This window comes from Enhydra lutris, unplaced genomic scaffold (assembly GCF_002288905.1).
Source record: "Enhydra lutris kenyoni isolate GAN:26980312 unplaced genomic scaffold, ASM228890v2 scaffoldscaffold38, whole genome shotgun sequence".
Lineage (NCBI taxonomy): Eukaryota > Metazoa > Chordata > Mammalia > Carnivora > Mustelidae > Enhydra > Enhydra lutris.
In genome coordinates, this window is record NW_019154122.1 from 8170153 (window position 1) to 8194839 (window position 24687).

The 24687-nt window shown below is 41.5% G+C and overlaps 1 protein-coding gene across 1 annotated transcript in view; it reads left to right on the plus strand.

The window, feature by feature from the left end:
• Positions 1–1079: 1079 nt before the first annotated feature.
• Positions 1080–24687, plus strand: part of LOC111154709 (F-box protein 42) — a 103683-nt gene continuing 80075 nt past the window's right edge. Inside the window, exon 1 of the mRNA XM_022514562.1 lies at positions 1080–1275. The gene's annotated coding sequence lies outside the window, so the exon portion shown is untranslated. The remainder of the gene's footprint in view (positions 1276–24687) is intronic.

The following is a 24687-nucleotide window of genomic DNA, read 5'->3' on the forward strand; positions in this document are numbered from 1 at the left end:
TGAAAGACTTTGAGTTTCTTAAATCAGTTTCTCATGTTGGGATTTCACAAGTATTTCCCCTGGGGTCTCTGAATTATCCAAGTTTGAGGACCACTGAATTATCCAGTACTTTCTGGAGCGAGGCTGATCCACGTCTCCTCAAGAGTACCTTGTCCTCCCAACCCAAGGGGACTTGGGTTCTGACCCAGACCTATGACCCAAGAGATACCCCAGAAGGGTCCACTTTATTCCTGAACGGTGGGCTTGCAGCTGAGAATCGCTTCATTTTCAGGCGCAAATGATTAGGACTGAAGCCCTTGGGCTCTGTATCTCTGGCATTTCCTTAGACCACTTACCGAACGCAGGAGACAGTGGAGATTCTCACCTACACACCAGGGTGCCCCCTTGGAAGAGGTATTTTGTTGGACCCCACCTCCTGGTGATAGTGATACCGTAAACTGGAGCTTGGGAATCATATATGCCTAAATCCACATTCTGCCCTGTCTCCCTCAGCCCCATCTTGCTCCTCAGGTATGTGGTCTTGGGAAAACATACTGATACTACTCTGCGTCTCAGTTTTCCTCATCTGATAAAAGGAGCTAGTAACAAGGCACACTGTGGGTACCTCCATTAAGGGAGGCTTCCATTGCACAATCAAGGCACTCAGTTTCCCTTCTTCGGTTGACGTCCAAGAGCACGTCCATTCACCACAGCCCTCCCTCGTGCCCATCAGCCGCCGGGGATCCAAATGAGTTAAATTCCTGGCCCTAGGTCTATACAGTCTCAAGCCATTGGGGAAACTGCCCAGTTGCCCCTAGGCCTAAGTGCAAAGGAGGGTGGGTGCAGCTCTGGGGTCGGTTCTAGGGATTCAAGGAAGGCGGGCGCAGAAGCTCGACGTTCCCCCACTCCACCCAGCTTCACTGCCCCGGCGGGGCGGCGTTCCAGCCTCTGGAGAACCTCTGCCTGGGACCACGTCCCTTCCCAACATGGCGCCATCCCTAGGCCGCCTCGCTCGGCACGCCGCGTTGACGTATGTGCGAGCGCGTCCTCCGTGCCAGTCCCCGGCGCATGCGCACTCGGCGCTGTCTTCTCCGGGCCAGAGCAGCAGCAGCGGCGGCGGCGTTTGAGTGGAGGAAGATGGCGGCTCCGGGCGGCTCGGGGTCCCGCCAGCTGTGAGGAGCCCCAGTGCGGCAAGCGCCGTTTGAGGCGGAGCGCCTCTGCTCTGGCTCTGTCCCCGGCTCCCTCATCGCCGTCGCCAGCGGAGCGAACCCGAGAGCGTGGCGCGGGCTGGGCCAGGTGAGGCTTCTCCCTCTCCTGGGGCCGCGGCGGGGAGCCGGCGCCTTCTGCCCTTTATGCCCCAGGCCCGCAGGGGGCAGGGGGCGTCCCCGGCCCGGCGCAGGCCGCGCGTCTTGCGCGGGGGTCGGTGCCGGCTGGCCTGGGGGCCTTGCTGTCGTCATCCTCGGCCTCGCTGGGTTAGGCAGGGAGGAGGAGGAGTGCCCCTTTCCACCTAGCCTTTGGAATGGGAGTGAACCCGGCCCCTCTTCTCAAGCAGGGCGGTTCACATCCCCTCACTGCGTCTACGAAAGGGTGTTATGACCAGGGCGGGGATGGCTGTCAGGGTGTCAGCTAATCTCTCACCCGGTCCCCGGATCTTTAACGCCTTGCGCTGAGGAGCCGGAGTCCAGCGCCTTCCAAAATTGGGGCTGCGGCGAGGGGCCGGCATCTGTGGTGAAGCTGTAGCTGCAGAGGGGGAGATTTTGGAATTGGTTTTAAAAATAAAACACAAGCAGCCTGTCTTGCCGCTTAGCTTTTCGAGTGTTCCTCCGGCGAAGTGGTGACTGCGGGTCTCCTTGATTGAGACAGCAGTCCACGTTGTGACTGTGAGAATTGTTTGTGCAAAGGGAACGGTGGAGGGTGGGAACGAAATTTGTAAACGGAGGAAAACCCGATTCTGAGATCTTGATGGTCTCTGCAGAGTAACTTAGGTGCTAATGAAGCCTTCGTTTGTTTGAAAACCTTTGTGTTTTTGAGCTACGGAATAGCTAATTGCTTTTGTCTGTTAAATCTCCTGAATTTTATTCGGAAACTAAAAGCTTTCCTTAATTGCCGAAGTCTTTGGGCTTTTCTGTCGTGGGATTCTGATTGCTGTGGGTGAAGATTCAGACACCTTACCAGTGCTCACCTACTGGCAAGGACATTGTTATTCCTTTTTGGGAGTAAGTTTTTGTTGTTCAGCTGCTAATTGGGAGGTTTTGATGTAGTTTCTCACGTTGGGAAGCTGGCTTGAAGCCTTGTGATCTCTTCCTTGAAGAATGATGGGATCAGCTGGAATTGTGCTATGGGGAAAATGTTTAGGCAATGGCTTTGGCTTGGACACACTGAATATCTTTGTAACTTAAATTTGTTTTCCTTGTGTTTAAAATGATGACATCATGGGTTTAAAGGGAGAAGGAAATTAGAGGAGAAATACCATCATTTAGAATCGAATTAAAATTCAGTCTGCAGCTTTTACAGTGAATAGTGACTCTCTGTGTCAAATTCCTAACTTTGAGCATATTCATGTGTAAAATCTGATTGGGTGTCCTTTCTATTGTGTGTTGTCATTTTATACCCTGTAACTGTTTGCTTTTCACAAACCCAGTATAAATCTATTACTCAATCTACATTGACCCACGGATGTTTTGTCTACCTCAAAAAGCTTTTAATTGTTAAAATGACAACTGCTTGATTTAATATTAGCTAATCTTTGACCTTTTTTTAAAGCTTTCCCATAGAGATTTGTAGATTTTCTTATTGCCTTTCATAAGGACATAAATCTGAACAAATAACTTCGCAGAAAATTGAAGAGACACCTTAAATTTCAGTTTGCTAAGAATCATGCAATAATGCAGTAAAGCATCCTGATGGTTTGACATTATGCTTCTTGGCATAATGTGTTGTATTGTTGTGCTAAATCATCATCAGGTATTGATGCAACTTCATGACATCCATGACATCATTCGCTCTCCAGCATTTTGCCCTTTGTAAATTTCTTACCTTCTCAGAGTCTCAAAAAGAACAGGATCAGGAAAAATAGCTTAGGATGCTCCTTACTGTCTGATTGCTAAAAGAGCCTTCATATAACACTGCTTTATATAGTTAAACTCTACTGTAAGATTCAGAGCTGTTGTTCATGATTCCTACCTATTATGAAGAGCAGGCACAGAAATGCTAGTAAAATCTCTGGGTTTTACAAGGATATTGAGGTCCCAAGGAGAAGTTATCTCGAAGATGAACAAATACGTGATTATCTTTTGTGATTTCAGGGTTGTTTTAGTCACTGAATTAACAACTCTTTATAAAACCAGAAGCCGTTTGGTTAACTAATGCCTTTTCCACTTGGAGATTGTTACGTGGGTCAGAAGAGATAATGTTTTGTGAGAGTCCTTTGTAAAATAACAGGTAAATGTAAGATTGATTATTCAATGATCAGTTTTATGAAAACCCCTTACTGAGGGCCCTCTATATACGCTGGGCATTTGGTCTCATTTTGGTCTCAAGTTGTCTATAGTCTGGTTGGGGAGCCAGACAAGGAAACTAGTTAAGTATGTTATAGTTTAAAAAGTAAGAAATGCACAGAATCCAACCGAGGGAGTCAAGGAAGGCTTCTCAGGGCCAGGATGGCTCCATAGCCTTTCCTATTCTGCAGAAAAATCTGCCTTTTGTGAGTGACTTGCTTTTTATAAAAACTTAAAAAATATTTTTTTATCTTGACTTCTTTCCCCCTTTTATTCATTCACAGTCATGACACTTCCCACACAGTATGCCCCAGTTATGATTTCTGCATTCTCAAAAATCTAACAAAGTCTTGGGAGAACCTGAGAGTGAGTCATATGCCAGGCAACAAACACAAACTTTGCAGCTGCAATGAAAATATCTCAGATTACTAAATGGTGACAACTTTAGAGTGATGATGTTTTTGTTTTTTGTTGTGTAAACCGGCATAAGAAGCAATGTATGATTTTAATTTGATCACGTTTAGTTAATGTTTAGTTGTCAATCCCTTAGAATGTGTACTATAAGTAGTTATAGTACTGTCTCCTTTCTCTCAGTAATAAATTAAGCGAGAAGGTCCTTTTTCCTTTTTGCGCGAAGCTGACAACTTAAACCAGGACTATACTGAACTGTTTTATAGAATTCATTCATGTAGGTAAAAGTTGCTTAGCCTCTCTGATATTGAACTTCTGTATTGCAATACAAGTTCCTCATCCTAGTGCTGTGGTAGTTTTATAATTAATTTAGCATGTTGTCGTCTGTATTGCAAACGTCATGAGTTTTGGGATGTGTAGAATCTTTACGTGGTACAGTATCAGTAGAACATTTACAATTTGATAACACTCATGTTTACATATTAACCATGTAAGTACTCAACACTAAAAATGAGGGCTTTAAGGTAGTGGTTGATAGAAAGATGAAGGTAATGTGTTTGTTTATTTTTCTATATTGTGAATTTGTTATGTATAGAAGGATATGACATATAGAGAAGTAACTTTAAAGTTGCCCAGTCTTGGGGACCCGGGTGTCTCAGTTGGAAGAGCTTGCAACTCTTGAACTCAGGGTTGTGAGTTGGAGCTCCATGTTGGGGGTATAGATTACTTAAGTAGATAAACATAAAAAAAAAATTGCCTAGTATTGTGCTCATAATTCAGCTTTGCTTTCTTCCTTCCTTCCTTCACTTCCTTCCTTTCTTTCTAGATTTATTGGAGAGAGAGGGATCATGAATGGGGGGTGGGGCAGAGGGAGAGAGGATCTCAAGCAGTCTCCATGCTGAGCTCGATCTCAGGACTCCAAGATCATGACCTGAGCCAAAACCAGGAGTTGGATGCCTAACTGACTGAGCCACCTAGGTGCCCCCAACTTATTTTCTAAATTGTTTTTTGTGACCTGGGGCTGCTGCCTGGCTCAGTTTATAGACCATGCTACTCTTGATCTCTGGGCTGTTGGTTCAAGCCCCACGTTGGCCATATAGCTTACTTTAAGATTTATTTATTTGAGAGAGAGTGAATGAGAGAGTGTGTGCGCATGTGAGGGGAGGGGCAGAGGCAGAGGGAGAGAGAGAATCCTCGGTCAGACTCTTCGCCAAGCGCAGAGCCTGATGCAGGACTCCATCCCTTAACCAGTTGGTTAACCGGCTGAGCCACCCAAGTGCTCCCCGTTTAGCTTACTTTAAACATATAAGGTGTTGGAAGAAAACAAAGCAAAACAAGAAAAGAATTAAATTGTTTTTTGTGACCTTCTAAATATCTTGTAAAATTACAACTTAGTGATATTCCTTTAGCTTGATTTTGCTCTTCCTTACTCATGGGTGTATTGGCAAGCAAATTTGCTTTGAATTTTGATTCTTTCTGTATTTTTTTTTAAGATTTTATTTATTCATTTGACAGAGAGAGACACAATGATAGAGGGAACACAAGCAGGGGAGCTGGTGAGGGAGAGGGAGAAGCAGGTTTCCCATCGAGCTGGGAGCCCGATGCGGGACTTGATCCCAGCACCCTGAGATCATGACCTGAGCCAAAGGCAGACGCCCAACAACTGAGCCACCCAGGTGCCCCTGTATTAAATTTTTTAAGTTGTAGAGTTTCCCCCAAGTTTTTTTTTTTTTTTTAAGATTTTATTTATTGGGGCGCCTGGGTGGGTCAGTGGGTCAGTGGCCTCTGCTTTCAGCTCAGGTCATGATCCCAGGGCCCTGGGATCGAGCCCCACATTGGGCTCTCTGCTCGGTGGGGAGCCTGCTTCCCCTTCTCTCTCTCTGCCTGCCTCTCTGCCTACTTGTGACCTTTGTCTGTCAAATAAATAAATAAAATCTTTAAAAAATAAAGATTTTATTTATTTATTTGATAGAGACAGCAAGAGAGGGAATACAAGCAGGGGGAGCAGCAGAGGGAGAGGGAGAAGCAGGCTTCCCGCTGAGCAGGGAGCCCAATGTGGGGTGTGATCCCAGGATCTGAGATCATGACCTGAGCTGAAGGCAGGTGCTTAATGACTGAGCCACCCAGGTGCCCCATCCCCCAAGTTTTGAATTTAATTTTTTCCGGTGTCACTGTTCAGTGTTTTGTTTCTAAAGTGGAAATGCTCTTGTAGTGCTTTGATACTTATTTTTATATATGTCTGATAAATGTATATGTATTACATAGAGTAGTAGTCACTTAGAAAATTTTACTACTTTGAACAGTAACTTATTTTATCTTCTAGTAGTATATATATTTGGGGTAGTTCAGTTAATTACTGTAAAGGCAAACAAGAAAAAAAAGACAAACAAGTTTTAGTTTCAGCTGTTAATATTTCTTTAGAATATTTAATATTTAGGATACTATTTTTCTTTTTCTTTAAGGTAAGCTGTATGCCCAGTGTGGGGCTTACGCTCATGACCCCAAGATCAAGAGTCACATACTTTACTGACTGAGCCAGCCAGGTGCCCCCATTTTGAATACTTTTATTTCAACTATTTTAAGGAATTCACTAATACAACATACTTTCCGAATTTGTGTTTCCTTTATTATTCTCATTTTATTTATTTACTTTTTAAGATTTATTTATTTTAGAGAGTTGAGAGGGTGTGCATGGGTGGGAGGGGCAGAGGGAGAGGGAGAGAGAGAATCTCAAGCCGACTCTTCCTTCATGCAGAGCCTGGCAGGGGCTCTGTCTCAAGACCGTAAGGGGACTACCTGAGCCCAAACCAAGAATTGGGTGCTTAATGGACTGCACCACGCAGGCAGCCCTATTAATCTCATTTTAAATGCTTGGTTCATGTCGCTAATAGAGAGCAAGGAATTTTTTTTCTGGAATGAACCTCTTGGTGCATTGTTTAGGGAAAGATTGATGTTAATTATGAATTCATCAATACAGTTTTTTTTTTTTTTTAAAGATTTTTATTTATTTATTTGACAGACAGAGACCACAAGCAGGCAGAGAGGCAGGCAGAGAGAGAGGAAGGGAAGCAGGCTCCCCGCTGAGCAGAGAGCCCGACGCGGGACTCGATCCCAGGACCCCGGGATTACGACCCGAGCCGAAGGCAGCGGCCCAACCCACTGAGCCACCCAGGCGCCCCATCAATACAGTTTTACTGAAATGTTGCCTCTCCCATCTCCTGGCTTTTCAAATGGAAGTCAAGGGGAAATGGAATTTATCCTTCTATTTCAATAGTTCTTTTTAAAGTTGTTGTTGTTGTTTGGGGGTAAGATTTTTATTTTTAAGCAATCTCTACACCCAACATGGGGCTCAAACCCACAACCCCGAGATGAAGAGTCACAGGCCCCACTGACTGAGCCAGCCAGGTGGCCCTAAAACTTTTTTATTAGTAGTCTTGCTGTCTTTTGCCAAAAAGGAATAGCATCTTTTAGAATCAAACAGTATTGTGTTTGCCTTGTGTTGTGCAAGACTGTTTTTCTTAACTTTTGATTTGATACTTAATGACATCTTCCCCAGTAGATCCTTTGCTCTAGTCAAGATCAAGCCAGCTGCTCTCTTCCATATTACTGAATGTAAAGATTTACTTCCCTGTGGGTCCGTCAAATTTAACCTTACTCACCTCTATTTTCTCACTAAATGCAGTTCTCTCCTCCAAAAAGTGTTTCATACATCATATGGAATTTGGGAATGTAATTCTCTGTAGAGATGCATAATGACGCATGGGTTAAAATTTCACATTTTATTTAACTTAAAAGTAACTTAATGGTAACAGATCTTGAAGTCATGATAGGTGAAATAAGCCTGACAAAAAAGAACAAGTACTGTATGATTCCACCTGTATGAAGTACCTAGAGTAGTCCAATTCATAGAGACAGAAAGTGGACTGATAGTTGCCAAGGGCTGGGGAGAGAAGGGCTTGGGGAATTATTGTTTAATGTTACAGAGTCTCAGTTTGGGATGATTACAAGTTCTGGAGTTGGACGGGGGATGGTTTTATAGCAGTGTCAATGTACATAAGACAACCAAAGTGCACACTTAAAAATGGTTGAGGTGGCAAGTTTTATGTATATATTATCACAATTTAGAAAAAGGTAACTTAATGGTTTATATATGCTCTGTGGGATGGCTTGGTAACCATTTACTTTAACATAGTAATTAAGATTCTGGGTTTTAGCCCCAGGTAGACTCAGGTTCATACCCTAGTTCTCTCCTGAGGTATGGATCTTAGCTTCTCTAAGTCTCAGTTTTTTCATCTATAAAATCAGGATAATGATGCCTGTGTTAGGGGACAATTAAATATGGGAGTGTATGTGAGCTTTTTTTTTTTTTTTTTTTTTTAAGATTTTTATTTACTTGGGGGCACCTGGGTGGCTCAGTGGGTGCCTTCGGCCCAGGTCATGATCCCAGGGTCCTGGGATTGAGCCCCGCATCTGGCGCTCTGCTCAGCGGGGAGCCTGCTTCCTCCTCTCTCTCTGCCTGCCTCTCTGCCTACTTGTGATCTCTGTCTGTCAAATAAATAAATAAAAATCTTTAAAAAAAAAAGATTTTTATTTATTTATTTGACAGAGAGAGATATCACAAGAGGGGGGGGGGTGGAGAGCAAGCTCCCTGCTGAGCAGAGAGTCCTATGTGGGGCTTGATCCCAGGACCTTGAGATCATGACCTGAGCCAAAGGCAGAGGCTCAACCCACTGAGCCACCCAGGCACCCCTGTATTTGAACTTCTTATTAGCACATTGTGTAGCACATATAAATATCCACATGTTAGACTTTATTATATTGTTTTTATGGAACATTAAAACTGGGGACAAGGGGCACCTGGTTGGCTCAGTCAGATTGATCTTGTGGCTCAGTCATGCAGTTCTTAATCAGTGGGTTCAAATGTGAGTTTGAGCCTCACGTTGGGTGTACAGGTTACAGAAATAAATAGATAAGTAAACTTAAGAAATAAGATAATAATAAGAATAAATTTAAGGAATAAGAAAATAAAACTGGGACAGAGGGAACTTAATCTCCTAAATTGTATATAGTATAGCCAGTGGCATACCTGTCCTTTCACAGGAATGCATGTTTTATTTTTTTATTTATTTTTATTTTTTTTAAAGATTTTATTTATTTATTTGACAGAGAGAGAAATCACAAGTAGGCAGAGCAGCAGGCAGAGAGAGAGCAGGAAGCAGGCTCCCCTCCCAGCAGAGAGCCAGATGCAGGGCTCGATCCCTGGGATCATGACCTGAGCCGAAGGCAGAGGCTTAACCCACTGAGCCACCCAGGCGCCCCTCATGTTTTATTTTTTCTCCTGTGCTTCTCTTTCTATCCTTGATTGGAGAACTGGCCTTGTTCATGGCTCCGTTTGACACCACTGCCCTGATGTGTCTTAAATCATCTAGATGTGATCTTTCTTTTATGCTTCTTGGTTCTCCAGGGGTTTCATAGAGCATATCCTCTAACTCAGCCGTGCAGGTGTTCACAACTGAGTCCATTATCTCATCTCTCTCTTCTATTAAGGCAAAAACCTTACTAAACAAGTTCCCTTCTCAATATTCCCATATCTGTAGGTAGAATAATTTTATTCTGGTCTGATAGACCATAAAACTGGGAATCTTTTTTTTTTTTCCCCTTTCTTCTTTAAATCTTTCATCTCTTGTATCTGGCCATGTAGTTCTGTATTCTCTTATTCAGTATCCCTTAGATTTGCCTGACTTGACTGTGACTCTAGACCAGGCTTTCATGAGCTGAAAGCAGACTGGGGTAGTGTTAGAGTTCTTAGCTGCTCTTGTTGCCAGGGCTCTGCCATTTGCTAGTTTTATGATCTCAGTCTCCCTCATCTTCAAATGGCAATTACAATTCCTGTCTCATGACATATGTGTAAAATATTTAACTAAATGCCTAACACATGGTAAACACTCAATAAACAGAAGCTGCTGTTATTTGAGATTTTCTTCTCAGTAATCTTTGGAAATGGTTAAGATTGAGGTGACAGTGTTTTGACAGATCAGTCTTAAGGGATATTATTTGAATGTTTCTACTCTGATCAAGAACCCATGGTAGGGACGCCTGGGTGGCTCAGTTGGTTGAGCAGCTGCCTTTGGCTCAGGTCATGATCCCAGCGTCCTGGGATCGAGTCCCATGTCGGGCTCCTTGTTCTGTGGGGAGGCTGCTTCTCCCTCTGCCTCTGCCTGCCGCTCTGTCTGTCTGTGCTCGCTCTCGCTCTCTCTCTCTCTCTCTCTGACGAATAAATAAATAAAATCTTAAAAAAAAAAAAACCCATGGTAACTTCTCTAAGTGCCTGTGTTCCCTGCTTATCTTTTGAACTCTCTGTATGACCTTCATTGTAATTTGGCTTGCCTCTCTTGCATATTATGCTCATGTGTACAACTGAACATTCATCTTCCTAGGTAGGGGGTCTTTTTTCCTTTGAAGATTTTATTTATTTATTAATTAAAGATTTTATTTATTTATTTGTCAGAGAGAGCAAGAGAGCAAGCACAAGCGGGGAGAACAGCAGGCAGAGGCAGAAGCAGGCTCCCTACTGAGCAAGGAGCCCGATGTGGGACTCGATCCCAGGACCCTCGGTTCATGACCTGAGCCGAAGGCAGACGCTTAACCGACTGAGCTACCCAGGCATCCCAAGATTTTATTTATTTTTATTAGAGAGAGTTCACGCACACTCGAGGGAGAACACATGCATACTTGAGGGGAGAGCATGGGGGCTGGGGAGGCAGAGGGAGAAGCAAACTCCCTGCTGAGCAGCAATCCCGAAGCCAAAACCCTGGGATCATGTCCTGAGCCAAAGGCAGACGCTGAACTGACCGAGCCACCCAGGTGGCCTGGGCCTTTTTTTTTTTTTTCCTCTTTCATTTCATTAGTCTCTGAAGTTCTGTATATTATTTCCTGTATGCCCTACCACTGAGCCACTTGTCCTTGCACAATTAGGTTAAAGTCAGTATTCAAAAAGAAAATTATTGTGCTAATTACTTTCTGCCAAGTAGCTTAAAAGGGATATATCATGTGGTGTAATTTATATGTAATACTTTTAGTGCCTTGTAGACACATTTAGTGCTTATGTGTTAGGCACTCAGATATTCATTTAGTATACACTTTCAGTTCTTACAGATTGATGTTCCTCATGAGCTTTCTGAGGCATTGTATGATCTCAAGTGTCTGTTGAATCTTTGTTACGTTTTTGTTCGTTGGTCAGTTTATTTAACAAATATTGAGTGGCTCCTGGGTGGCTCAGTCAGTTAAGCATCTGCCTTCAGCTTGGGTCATGATCCCAGGGTTCTGGGATTGAGCCCACATTGGGCTCCCTGCTCAGAGGGGAGACTGCTTCTCCCTCTTCCTCTGCCTGCTGCTCCCCCTGCTTGTGCTCTCTGTGTCAAATAAAATCTTTTTTAAAAAGCCCCCCAAGGGGCACCCAGGATTCTGGGATCTAGCCCCATATTGGGCTCCCTGCTCAATGGGGAGCCTGCTTCTCTCTCTCTGCTGCTTCCCCTGCTTGTGCTTTCTCTCCCTCTCTCTCTCTCTCCCACTCTCAAATAAATGAATAAAATTAAAAAAAAAAAAAAAAATAGGACGCCTGGGTGGCCCAGTCGTTTTTGGCTCAGGTCGTGATCCCAGGGTTCTGGGATTGAGCCCCGCATCAGGCTCCCTACTCAGTGGGAAGCCTGCTTCTCACTTTCCCACTCCTCCTGCTTGTGTTCTCTCTCTTAAAACTTTTTTTTTTTTTAAAGATTTTGTCTATTTATTTGACAGACAGAGATCACAAGCAGGCAGAGAGGCAGACAGAGAGGGAGGGGGAAGCAGGCTCCCCGCCGAGCAGAGAGCCCAATGCGGGGCTCGATCCCAGGATCCTGAGATCATGACCTGAGCCAAAGGCAGAGGCCCAACCCACTGAGCCACCCAGGTGCCCCTTGTGTTCCCTGTTGTGCTTGCGTGCGCGTGCTCTCTCTCTCTCTCTCTCTCTCTCTCTCTTTCTCTGTCAAATAAATAAATAAAATCTTAAGAAAAAACAAATCCCAAACCTCAAATATTTATTGAATGCTGTTATGTTCTAGGCATGGCTCATGGTATTAGGGATACAGTGGACAAAATAGGCAAGGTGTCTAGTTTCCTGGATCTTATATTTTGAGATTGGAGAAAGCAATTAATGAATGAATAAAATTTCTGGTAGTAGTAAGTACTAGGAAGAAAATAAAACAGGATGATGTGATAAGGGCATGGAGCGGAAGGGAAAGGCTGAGATTGGACGGTTTAGAGGAGGCCTCTGTGAGAAGGTCATGTTCAGGCTGAGACATAAGGCGTGAAGTTCTGGGGACAGAGAGAACAAGTGCAAAGGACTGAAGTAGAAACCAGGATCCAGTCAGGATTCCTAAATTGCATTTGATTTTAATTAGCTTCTGCTTCTTAATCTAAAACAGCCCTCTCTCCCCAACCCCCCTTTTTTTCTTTTCCCTAAATGACATTGACTTTTTGAGGGTACCAGTCTGGTTCTCTGGTAGACTTTTTCACATTCACGATTTGTCTCAATGTTTCCTTGTGTCATTTAACCCTTTTATCCTCTTTTGAGACAACTCTAAAGGCTTGATTATATTCATATTTGCAGTCCTTTGTGATACTGTGTACTCATATTGTATCATACTTGGTGTCATTATAATGGTGCTAAATTTGATCACTTGGTTCATATGAAAGTCTTGATCTTTCTGTTGTAAAGCTTTCCCTTTGTAGCGATCAGAAAATCTGTGGGGTAGCAATTTAATATAATGCAATTATGCTGTTTTTCAGCTGTCCTTCACTTCTTGGTTTTGGCACTCATTGAGGGTCCCTGTCAGAATCAGTTATTTCACTGGAGGTTGCAGAAGGATTATGATTATTACTCTTCCTTCCACACTTAGTAGCTGGCAAGATACCATCAACTTGAGAATGAGCTACTAGAAATTTCTCCTAATAAGGTAATATGTTTAGTTCTTTGCTTTTCATTGTAAATTTTCTTAGTAAAGAATTGGTCATCTTAGTGGTGGCAAATAAGTTTCTTTGCTGTTCTCTGTATCACTGTAGGTGACGTGGTTTTTATTTATTGTTTTACACGTAGTTGCAGCGTTAGTCTTTTTGACACTTAACCTTCGGCTAATGTAAGTCTCTTTAAGCTGGTATTGTGTCCTTTTGACGTGCCCCCAATTGGTCTTTGGGTTGTTTTCTATCACAACAAGGTATCCCAGATTCACATTTTACTTTCCCTGTCCTTAACTGAAATCAGTCATTTTTTTCTAGGAAGACCTAGTTTCTTTCTTTCTTTTTTTTTTTTTAATTTTTTTTTGAAGATTTTATTTATTTACCTGACACAGAGAGAGAAATCACAAGTAGGCAGAGAGGCGGGCCCGAGAGGGGCATACAGGCTCCCTGCTGAGCAGAGAGCTGGATGCGGGGCTCAATCTCAGGAACCCGAGACCATGACCTGAGCCGAAGGCAGAGGCTTTAACCCACCAAGCCACCCCGTTGCCCCGACCTAGTTTCTTTTATAGGGAACGCCATTAGAAACCCAAGATCTGAGTGCCAGGAATGCACATTCCTAATGGGTCTTCATTATTTCTAGGTCCTTTAAATGAGCAGAATTGGAAAATAGTTTTTTTAGAAATAAAAACTTCATATTGCTGTTTCCAGTTTATTTTGAACATATTGCAGGGATTTTTTTTCCCTCTTTTTTTTTCTTTTAAATATTTTATTTATTTATTTGACAGAGAGAAAGAGAGATCACAAGTAGGCAGAGCAGCAGGCGAGAGAGAGGGGGAAGCAGGCTCCCCGCGGAGCAGAGAGCCCGATGTGGGGCTCGATCCCAGGACCCTGAGATCATGACCCAAGCCGAAGGCAGCGGCTTAACCCACTGAGCCACCCAGGCGCCCCCTTTTTTTTTTTTTCCCTCTTTAAGCGATTTTGTATTTGTCTCTCTTCAACTGGAAGTCTTGGTTTTTAAGTATTGTTCACATTTATTTACTTTATTTTACAGTAGACATAAGAGATTTTTAAACTACTGTATCCATGTTACTACTGACAAAATTACTGAGGCAAATTTAAGATTCCTTTGTGATTCTTTTTACCCTTAACATTCTGTCAGGATCCATTCAGTAGAGTGAAAAATGTACTAGATATTCAAATGGGGACTTAATGTAGAAAATTGGTAGTGTATGTGTTGCAAGACAGTAAAAAAAGGAGTAGGGTGTAATTTGGAGATTCATAATTACAGGTGAAACTATAGTCTTAAGAGTTGGGGGGAACCGAAAGGGTAGATGGGACTACCAGAACTTTTAAAGAATATGGAGGAGGGGGCGCCTGGGTGGCTCAGCTGCATAGGCATCTGCCTTCAGTTCATACAATGATCCTGGAGTCCCGGGATTGAGCCCCACATTGGACTCCCTGCTCAGCAGGGAGCTTCTGCCTCTGCCCTTCACCCCGCTCATGATCTCTCACCTTGCTCTCTCTCAAGTAGATAAACAAAATCTTAAAAAATATATATATATGGAGGAAGGGTCACCACCTCAAACACTGGCTGCCACTTTCAGAGCTGGGACCATGAGGAGGGGTTGCCAAGAGGTGCCCCTGACTGGTACTTGGACTCTCCTCTAATTTTTATTAATTTTTGGTTTATCCTTTCAGTGTTTCTTTTTGCAAGAATAAGCGAATATCTGCATATATTCATTTTTCTCTCTTCTTACACAAAAGGTTGCCATAGTGTGTACACTTGTCACGAGCACGCTATGAAGGTGCGCACACGAGTTTGTCTTTCCACAGTCAGTTTTATTCAGTCATAAAGTTAAATCGCAATTATAAAGCAGGTTTAGGATTCCAAACTCAATGACAGTTCACCATGTGATTAAACTTGGCTTCTTACACAGTGCACAGAGCAGGATAGAAGACAAGCCATACAACAAACAAGATAAAGGAAAGGTGCAGGAATTTAATGAACCCAACACGCAGTCTGTGAGCGTGCCATTGAGCTAAGGCCTTGGTCTGGTCTGGGTCAGCTCTCGGCATTTACTGCTCCTTCCGTTCAAGCAGGGAAGGGTCTCAGTTCTGTTCAGAGATCCATTGGGCGGACCATTGGTGGCAGTTGACTGGTCAGATATAAAGGGGCCAGGTCTGAAGAGTCTGACAGTTTCCTGCCAAAATCCTTCCCTCTTTAAAGGGATTTAATCAGTTTTGGGTCTCTGCAGATCTCCTCTGATTCTGCTCATTTTCGGTTCTGGTGTGTCAGCTGATGTTGGTCCCGGTGATATCTCCTAGCTGCCGTACCTTAACTGCCTGTGTCATTGCTTGACGCAGGCTCCTTGATGTGAGAGACTCCGGTTTGGTCTCTGTAACACTGTTCAGCACTATTCTCTTTTATTGTATCTTGGAGATCACGCCATATTGGAACAGCAGTAATCCTTCATCTTTGTCACAGCTTTGTTGTGTGGATGTGCTGGGTTTGTTCATCTAGTCAATCTTCGATAAACAGCAATAAGTAATGCTTTACTGCCACTCTTTTGAAAGTAGATTTTGGTATGGTGTGTTAGAAGGAGCACTGAGCAGAAAAACAAAAGACACAGGTTCTGTTTAGCTACCAGGTTACCTACACGATCTTAGGAGGTTGCATGTTTCCTGACCTCAGTTTCTCTTCATTGGTAAAATAAGGGTTCAGTTGCCCAGTAATCTCTAAGCTTTCCTGCTATAATATTTTATATTTTTATGGAAATTTTATTACCCATATTTTAAACCTGTTGCTCAGTGAAATACGCAACACATAGGAAAACGATAAATGAGAACATCAGATTAAGTTTTAAAAGTACTACTGATGGTTTTCTGAACTTGGATCTGCTGCAGTGTTTGTTTAAAAAAAAAAAATTCCTGGACCCTTCCCTATTTTCTGATAGTCTCTGGGAAATTACTTACTAGGGGATTTTTTTTTTTAATGGCCAAGTGACCTTGTGAAATAAAGATTTACTTTATGTGAGGGGTGCCTGGGTGGCTCAGTTGTTAAGCATCTGCCTTCAGCTTAGGTCATGATCCTGGGGTCATGAGATTGAGCCCCACATGGGGCTCCCTGCTTGGTGGGAAGCCTGCTTCTCCCTCGTCCCCCTGCTTGTATTCCCTCTCTCGCTGTCTCTCTGTCAAATAAATAAATAAAATCTTAAAAAAAAAAAAAGATTTGCTTTGTGTGTAGATGCCACTGTCCTTTAGGTTTTTGGAGGTTAGGGAATAAACAGATTATTCACCTTTCATGAATTCCTATGTTCTCACAACCACCAAAAAAATACAGGTAGAAATAAAAATCTCTATTCCCTTACAGCATATTATCAAACTGTATTCTGTTCTTTCTAGACTGTGTTTGTGTGTCAGTGAGGAAGCTGGCTCTATGCAAACAGAGATTTGGTAGGAGTATCTTGAGATCGTAGAGTACTTTGAATTCTACTTCCCCACCCTTCTCATTTGCTCACCTTTAGTGAATTCCTTCCTGGAGACTTCAGAATAAATTGGTGGGCCAGAGACTGGAATCGGGGAAGTTAGATGTTAGGTAAGTATTAGCTGTAGAGGTGTAAATGTGAATAACAAATATCCAGCATCACAGCAGAGGGAGTAACAATAAAAGGAAGGCCATTTTGAAGAATGAACTAATGGGGGAAGGTGAAAGTATGTAAGAGAATATGAACTGGAACATGTTATAGTTATTTTTCTGATAATTATTTTAAATTAATTTCAAGCCCTGATTTATACAGTCTCTTTCTTAAAAAATGGAATCATAGAATTCAGTTCAAATTCTGGTTCCTCTTCTTTTTACACAGCTGTGTAATCATGGGCAAATTAATTTATCTGAGCCCTGTTACCCTTATCTGTGAAACATGAGTGATAATATGCCCCCCATAGCATTGAGGTAAGGATTAAATGAAATAAGGCAGCTGGCACAGACTCTCCATACCTGTTGATTCCTTTTTTTTTAATTTAAATTCAGTTAGTTAACACAGAGTGCATTATTAATTTCAGAGATGCAGTTTAGTGATTCATTAATTGCATATAACCCCCAGTGCTCATTATATCAAGCGCTCTCCCTAAGCCCATCACCCCTGCCCTCACCCACCGCCGCTGCGCCAAGCCTCAGTTTGTTTCCTGTGGTTCAGTCTCTTACGGTTTCCCTCCCTCTCGGATTTCCTTTTCTTTTCTTTTGTCATTTTTTTTTTCTTTTGTCATTTTGACACCAGCCACATTTTAGTGGCTATTTAAGAACTTTATACTCTGAGCCCGGGGACTGGCAGCATCCGTGTCACCTGGGTTAGAACGCAGGCTGTCAGGTTCCACTCCAGGCCTACTGAATCCAAACCTGGGGTTTAATGAGGTCCACATTAAAACTTGAGAAGCAAAAACAAACAAACAAACAAACAAACAAACCAAACGAAACAAAAAAACCTTGAGAAGAATTGGAACCTTAACAGATTGCCAGTGAGAGATTTCCTCCTTTTTGCCTGAGTTCCTGATGACTGGGTTGTTCTTTTTACCTTTGGCAGGTTGGTTTTACTGTGCACTATTAGCTGAAGCTGTTTTATTTATTTTTAAAGATTTTTTTTAAAAAAGATTATTTGATAGGGAGTACACAAAAGTGGGGGGAGAGGCAGAGGGAGAGAGAGAATCCTTAAGCACACACACCATGGAACTTGAAGCCCAACGTAGGGCTCTACATGACCTGAGCTGAAATGAATAGTTGGTGCTTAGGTGCCACCCAGGCACCCCTAAGACTTTATTTATTTATCTATTTATCTATTTATTTATTTAGAAAGGAAAGTAATTTCTGATTCCAAATCCATATTCCCTTTTTTTTTTTTTTTTTAAAGATTTTATTTATTTATTAGAGAGAGAGAGCGCATGCCAGTGCGTACCTGCCCGAGCAGGGGAAGTGGCAGGCAGAGAGAGAAGCGGGCCCCAGCTGAGCAAGGAACCCAAGGTGGGACGTGATTCCAGGACCCTGGGATCATGACCTGAGCTAAGGCAGATGCTTAGCCGACTGAGCCACCCAGGTGTCCCTAAGATTTTATTTTTTAAGTAATCTCCACACCCAGCGTGGAACTTGAACTCACAACTCCAAGATCAAGAGTGGCAAGCTCCACTAGCTGAGCCAGTCAGGCACTCCTGAAACTATTTTAGATGAAACATGAGCGGATGTTTAGATAAGTGAGAGTTGAACTGTAGAAACTTTACATGTTATTATTAAATAGCGTTAAAGATTAGGTTCAGCTGACTTTTTAACTATTGTGAGACATTCAGAAGAATGCATAAATGTATGTGTTCAGAGAATAACTATAAGCAAACACCAGTGTAACCACGAACCAAGTCAAGAAATAGAATATTGCTAGTGCCTCAGAAATACTTCCAATGTACCCCTCTTTGATGACATCCATTTCTGTCTTGGAAATAACCACTGTTCCTCTTTTGTGATAATTTACTTGCTTTTCTTGATACTGTTATCACCTGCAAGTATATCTCTAAGCAGTAGTTTAGTTTTACCTTTTTCTCAGCTTTATGTAAATGGAACCATACTTTATGTATTCTTTTGTTGTCCTCTTTTGCTCAATTTTAAAGTAGCAAAGCCCAAAAAAGTCTGGCAAGTTTTGAACAATTTTAGAATAATTTTAGCTATAACATTAAACCTTGATGTTTAGTTGTCTCTAGAGAACACCCATTAATGCAGAGTTTGCTTTCCCCCCTACTTAAAGGTATACAGTTGTAATATGTAAACCACTCAGCACTTTGATTCTGAACATTACAAAATTGCTAATTTTATTGTATTTGTTTTTGGCAGGAATATTATAAAATCTCCTGGGTGTCTTTTTTTTTTTTTTTTTTACTAGACTATAAAATATCCTACTTTTAAATATGCATTTTTACATTTTAAAATTGGAACTGAGTTGGTTTTACTGAAAATTTGGAAGACATTTTTAAAAATTAAAGAACAGATGCTTGCTGTAACCAGTTCACATAAGCGAATCCTTTTTACAAACTGCCATAGATAACTACTTTTAACAGTTTGAAATGAATTTTTTTTCTGTGGCTACAAAAAATTCATCCTCACACTTTTAGGCAGAAATGGCTTTTGGAATTTCACAATATGTTGTAGAATATAAAGTTAGTACATGTAGTTCCACCTCCTTTTTAACAGCTGCTTAGGATTACAATTATATCATAATTTATCTACTCCCCTGTGAATGGACATTTAGTTTGTTTTCTTTATTTGCTTTTTTTTTCTTTCAATAAAGTACTGCGTTGACCTTCCATTTTGCAATTGTGCCAAAATTTACTTCAGACATATTTCTAGTAGAACATCTGGGTCTTCTGGCATGTGCATTAAAATATTGACAGATAACAGGTTTTTTTTGTTTGTTTGTTTTTTAAAGATTTTATTTATTTATTTGACAGACAGAGATCACAAGTAGGCAGAGAGGCAGGCAGAGAGAGAGAGAGGAGGAAACAGGCTCCCTGCTGAGCAGAGAGCCCGATGTGGGGCTTGATCCCAGGACCCTGGGATCATGACCTGAGCCGAAGGCAGAGGCTTCAACCCACTGAGCCACCCAGGCGCCCCCAGATAACAGTTTTTAAAAGATTTTGACAGGTATGGTTTAGTTTTCCTTCACAGTCCTCAACTTGATTGAGAATTTTGAGTTCTATTTTATCTTTATTCTTTTGTCATTGATCCATTCTGTTCATTTATTCATTGTCTACTTCCTGCTAGTTACTGAAGGCAGTACATGCATAATTAGACATGTAACCCATACTTAATGAGAAATGTGTGTACCAGATTATTATATATGGTGGAAAGTGAGAAGGAAATTTAAAGGGAATTCAGAAAGAGAGATTCCTTTTAGTTGGAGAAAGCAGGGATGGTTTCTAGAGTAGGTGGCGCTTGAGGCAGCCTTGATGGATAGGCAGGTTTGCACATATGAAATTGTGCAGAGAGCATCAAGAACAAAGGACACAGGTAGGGGGAACATCGGCTTTCCAGAAATTTAGTTTGTTGGAGTGATAGAGGCCTAGGCTGGAGTGGGAGAGACACGCAGGAAGTGAGATTTGACCCAGATTGTGGTGACTTTGAAGTGTTATGTTAGCTGTGGAAACCAGTTCCTCAAAAAATTAAATACTAAATTAACATATGATCTAGCAATTCCACTTCTAGGTATGTATCCGTGAGCACTGAAGCAGGAATTCAGACAGATATTTGTGCCTCAGCATTCTTAGCATATTCATGGTAGCCGAAAGGTGAAAACAACGCAAAGGTCCGTTGAGAGATGAGTATTAAAATACACTATTAAAACAATAGTCTGTACAATGGAATACATTATTCAGCCTTAGAAAGGAACGAAATTCTGACACATACTCCAACATGGATGAAGATTAAAAGCATTATACTAACTGAAATTAGCCAAACACAGAAGGACAAATACTGTGTCATTCTACCTTATGTGAGCAGTCTAGTTCATAGAGATGGGAGTAGGGGTTACTGAGGGCTGAGGGGAGGGGAGAAATGGGGCGTTTGGCTTAATGAGTATGGAGTTTCTGTTTGGGATGATGAGGAAGTTTTGGAGATGGAGAGTAGTGATGTTTATACAGTGTGAATGCACGTAATGCCATTGAAGTATATACTTAAAATGATTAAAATGTTATTTTTTGTGTCATATGTATTTTACAATAAAAATAGAAATAAACAAGAAAAATGCAGTGCTAAAGACCTTGAATATTAGAGAAGAGGCATTTAGTAACCAAAGTTTTTTTCCTGAAGTATAATTAACATACAGTGTTGTATTAGTTTCAGGTGTACAGTGTTGCTTTGGTGGTTATGTACTTTACTCAGTGCTCATCCACAGTAAGTGTAGTCACCACCATCTGTAGCTAGGCTGGCTATATTTGTTATGCTGTACTTTTGTCTCTGTGATGTTTGGAATTTTGTATCCCTTATTTGCTTTATTTCACCCATCCCCTGCTTGGTGAAAGTTCTTGATCCAGATTTGCACAATGGAAATTAATCCTAAATAAAATAAAGAAAAAAGAGGAGGAGTGGAGGGGTGCCTGTCTGGCTCAGTCAGTAGAGTGTGGGACTCTTGATCTCAAGGTCATGAGTTGGAGCCCCACTTTGGATGTAGAGATTACTTAAAAAAAAAAAAAAGAAGAAGAAAAAGAAGGAGGGAGAAATTGGAGAAGAGAGGAGTAAGCAGTGGAAAAACTAGCTTTTCCTCTTTATTATAATAGATTAGTTAAGAGATTATTTGGGCCTCTATGGCAGCAGTGGAGAGAAGTGGGAACAAGGGTGAAGGTGGGGTATATCTGTTCTGTTTGTTAAAGATTTATTTATTTATTTTAGAGAAAGAGGGGAGGGGCAGAGGGAGAGGGAGTGCGAGCGAGAATCTCAAGCTCGCTCCATGCTGAGTGCAAAGCCTGATGCGGGGTTTGATCCCATGATCCTGAGATCACGACCTGAGCCAAAGTCAAGAGTTGGATTCTTTTTTTTTCTTCTTAAAGATTTTATTTATTGGGGTGCCTGGGTGGCTCAGTGGGTTAAAGCCTCTGCCTTTGGCTCAGGTTATGATTCCAGGGTCCTGGGATTGAGCCCCACATCGGGCTTTCTGCTCAGCGGGGAGCCTTCTTCCTCCTCTCTCTCTCTCTGCCTACTTGTGATCTCTGTCTGTCAAATAAATAAATAGATAAAATCTTTTTTTTTTTTTTAAGATTTTATTTATTTATTTGATAGAGACACACCGAGAGAGGGAACACAAGCAGGGCGAGTGGGAGAGGGAGAAGCAGGCCTCCCACTGAGCAGGGAGCCTGATGTGAGGCTTGGTCCCAAGACCCTGGGATCATGATCTGAGCCAAAGGCAGACACTTAACCAAGAGTCAGATTCTTCTTCTTTTTTTTTTTTTTAATTTTACTTATTTATTTGACAGAGAGCGAGATCATAAGTAGGCAGAGAGGCAGGCAGAGAGAGAGAAGGAAACAGGCTCCCTGCTGAGCAGAGAGCCCCATGCAGGACTCCATCCCAGGACCCTGAGATCATGATCTGAGCCGAAGGCAGAGGCTTTAACCCACTGAGCCATCCAGGCACCCTAGAGTCAGATTCTTAACTGACTGAGCCACCCAGGTGCCCCGGATGCATGGGATATTTGACAACTGATTAGATGTGGGAAGAAAGAGAAAAGGAAAAATGAAAGATGACTGCTAGGTTTTGAGTCAGGCAAACAGGAAGATAATTAGGCGGCTGGAACAATGTTCAATATGAATTTCGCATCACTTCTCCAGAAGGCAATAGAAATATGAAAATGGGGATGTGTAATTTAGGGGAATCAGGCCTAAAGATGGGTTGTGGAGTGATTGGCTTCTCCATCCATCTGTCCATCTGAACAAATGTTGAATCAACTCTGCCTTTACTGGACATATTAAGTGAACACAGCAGTCTGTAACCTCAAGGATCACATGGTCCAGTGAATCATTCTTAGCAGCAGTGTTCGAAACCATGTGATTGCCAAATGAGAAAATATATCAAGGAAAGAGAATGCAAAATGGAATTTTAGGGGCCACCTCTACGTTATGAAAGGAGAAAGGAACCTCAGAATGAGGGGTCATAGAGGTAGTAGAGATCAATGGGAATATATAGTCATCAAGAATTAAACTGAATTTATGGAATCAAAATAGTGATAACAGATGAAGTTGGAAATTTTCAGAAATTTGTTCTTCAGAGTAAGTTTAAGATTTGCTATTTCACTTCTCTTTGTTCATAGGCATAATGACAGTATAATTTAAAAAATATTTTTCCTCTTGTGCCATTTTTCATATTTTTTGATCCATGACTGAGATTGAATTACACCAGCGTGCCAGTCAGCTGTGTGTTCAGTTTTGGATTTCTGCTGTTAGGCAGAAGTTCCCACTTGGAATTTTTGTCCTTAGGTTTTTTTTTCTTTTTCTTTTTCTTTTTCTTTTTCTTTTTCTTTTTCTTTTTCTTTTTCTTTTTGATCCTTAGTTTTTAATCCATAAATAAAATATTGTCTTCCTTCAATTTAAACTGGCCAGACTCATGATACTTTTCTTTTTTGTCATAGTAAAATATACATAACATAAAATTAACCATTTAGTTTATAGTTCAGTGACATTAAGTATATTCACATTTTTTTTTTTTTAAAGATTTTATTTATTTGTCAGAGAGAGAGAGGGAGAGAGAGCAAGCACAGGCAGACAATGGCAGGCAGAGGCAGAGGAAGAAGCAGGCTCCCTAATGAGCAAAGAGCCCGATGTGGGACTCAATCCCAGGACGCTGGGATCATGACCTGAGCCGAAGGCAGCCGCCCAACCAACTGAGCCACCCAGGCGTCCCTATATTCACATTTTTATGTAACCAGTAATATATTTCTTTATTCTTACTGCTTTTTAAAAACAAACCTCTTTCTTAGCAATGTTTCATCTTTCCCACACATAAAATTGATTCTCCTTGAAGTTTAATTTCACTCTAATATTTAACTCACTTAATTCAAAGTACCCAGTAGAGTGATTCAAGAGTGATACTTCATTTTCTTAGCTTTTTCTTTTTTTCTTTTTTCAAGAAATGCAATGTTATACCACATTTACAGAAAATTATTTTTAGAGGCAATAATTTTTTTTTTAACATTTCAACTAGCTTTATGAGGTTTGTCCTTTTGCCATATTTGCTTCAGATTTTTTTTTTTTTTAATTTGACAGAGATCACAAGTAGGCAGTCAACAGGCAGAGAGAGAGGCAGAAGCAAGCTCCCCGCTGAGCAGAGAGCCCGACACGGGGGTCGATTCCAGGACTCCCAAGATTATGACCCGAGCTGAAGGCAGAGGCTTTAACCCACTGAGCCACCCAGGTGCCCCCAGATTTTTTTTTAAGGAAAATAAAAGACACAGGTACCAGTTGAAACCCTCTGTGTTCCCCTTACAGTTGCCTTGATCACTCTCTAAAAATAACCATAATGAGTTTTGTTCATCATTCCCAGGCATGTTTGCATATTTTACTATATATTCATGTATTTATAACACTATGTAGTGTTAGCATTATGTAGATATTAATATAACTGACAATTTTTATTTTTATTTTATTTTATTTTTAAATGGGCAATATTGTACAAATAAGATTTTGTTTTATGAAGTCATTTTTGTGACTGTAAAAAATGAGTTAGTGAAGGGGGGTGCCTGACTGGCTCAGTTGTAGAGTATGTAGTTGTTGATCTTCTGGTTTGAGTTCAAGCCCCACATTGAGTTTAGAGATTACTTAAAAATTAATAACTTAAAAAAAAATGAGTTGGTGAAGCATGTCTTTCTTTACTAATACACGTAACTTTTTTTTTTTTTTTACTAACAACTTTTTAGGTCTAAAGTTAATGCAACTTGCTTTAAACTGAAAATATGCATTCTATGAAATATGTATATAATGAAATAGCAATTTATTTCATTAATTTTTTTTAAGATGTATTTATTTATTTGAGGTGGGGAGGGACAGGGCAATGGAAACAGGCTGACTCCCAGGTGAGCAGGGAGCCGGATGCGGGCTTGATCCCAGGACCTGAGATCATGACCTGAGCTGATATCAAGAGTTGGATGCTCAACCAGCTGAGCCACCCAAGTGCCCCTTATTTCATTAATTTAATGAAAATGCATTCAGTTGTGCCACAAACTAAGTTTTGGACAACTACTGCTGCTAAACCAGCAGAGGGGGCTCAGCCATGTGAAAAACTGCCAGTGTCTA